The sequence below is a fragment of the Octopus sinensis genome, linkage group LG13 (genome assembly GCF_006345805.1).
Source record: "Octopus sinensis linkage group LG13, ASM634580v1, whole genome shotgun sequence".
In the NCBI taxonomy this organism is placed as follows: Eukaryota; Metazoa; Mollusca; class Cephalopoda; order Octopoda; family Octopodidae; genus Octopus; species Octopus sinensis.
This window is the reverse complement of record NC_043009.1, coordinates 37,523,719-37,525,087: the sequence shown is the minus strand read 5'-3', so window position 1 is coordinate 37,525,087 and position 1,369 is coordinate 37,523,719. Positions and strand designations below refer to the sequence as shown.

At 34.8% G+C, this 1,369-nt stretch overlaps 1 protein-coding gene across 1 annotated transcript in view; it reads left to right on the top strand.

Annotated features, from left to right (window-relative positions):
- Positions 1-920, top strand: part of LOC115218451 (CENPB DNA-binding domain-containing protein 1-like) — a 22,778-nt gene extending 21,858 nt beyond the window's left edge. Inside the window, exon 2 of the mRNA XM_036508326.1 lies at positions 742-920. The gene's annotated coding sequence lies outside the window, so the exon portion shown is untranslated. The remainder of the gene's footprint in view (positions 1-741) is intronic.
- Positions 921-1,369: the final 449 nt, after the last annotated feature.

Below are 1,369 nucleotides of genomic sequence, written 5' to 3'. Positions count from 1 at the left end.
CAGAAATTGTGTGGAAGCCCATAGTGTATATATATATATATATATATATATATATCATCATCATCGTTTAGCGTCCGCTTTCCATGCTAGCATGGGTTGGACGGTTCAAGTGGGGTCTGGGAAGCCAGATGGCTGCACCAGGCTCCAATCTTGATCTGGCAATGTTTCTACGGCTGGATTCCCTTCCTAACGCCAACCACTCTGTGAGTGTAGTGGGTGCTTTTTACTTGCCACCGGCACAGGTGCCAGATGAGTCTGGCAAACGGCCACGATTGGATGGTGCTTTTTACGTGCCACCGGCACGGGGGCCAGGCAAGGCTGGCAACGGCCACGAATGGATGGTGCTTTTTACGTGCCAATATATATATATATAATTATGTGTGTGTCTGTGTTTGTGTCTTTGTGTTTGTTCTCCCACCACTTGACAACCAGTTTTGGTTTGTTTACATCCTAGAAACTTAGTAGATTACCAGAAGAAATCTATAGAAAAAGTACTACACTTAAAAATGTACTGGGGTCAATTTGTTTGACTAAACCCTGTAAGGCAATGCTCCAGCATGACTGCAGTCCAATGGTTGAAGCAAGAAAAGAGATAAATATGATATATAAAAAAAATCTCTCTTTTTTTTTTTCATTAATTATGTACTGAACTGAAGATAAGTCAGCTGGAGATAAATTTTGGTATGTTGTAAGAAAGATGAAAAAAACTATAACCTTCATTTTTTTTTTTTTATTCAAAAGGATTCATTTACTGAAAATGGACATAGAATATATCAGAAAAGATAATTTGCCTGATTGAATGTAGGGAAGGAAAGAAAGAAGAAATATAGAGCAGTTTTATATATTTTATTTTTTTATTTTTCTGCATTTGTTTCCTATTTCTTGTTTATATCTGTAAATATATATAATATATATATATGATATATGGTTGAACACATACCAGTATGGAAAACGGATGTTAAATGGTGAATATATATATATATATATATATATATATATATAATTGTAATATATAATGTATATAAATATTTGAAATAAATAATATTTTTCATATGTTATTGTCTTAACTTGTGTTTACATCATTCCAGTATGCTTCATGCGAGCTATTTTTGGTGTCTTTTTAATCATTTTTGATCCCTGTGAGTTAAATTGTTATATACTTGTTGAAGGTCTCTCGTAAGGGTGAACTTACTTGTTGAGTATCATTATTAAACTGTTGAATTGTTGTTGCTATTTTTGTCTATGAAATTACGATTGTTTTCTTCCCCATTCATGGGTGAAGCAGACAAGAAGCAGAGGATGGAGTGTAAGCCAGTTCCAGCCGGCAGCGATGCTTCAGCCACTGGAAGAAGTTTGACAGCTGATGTGT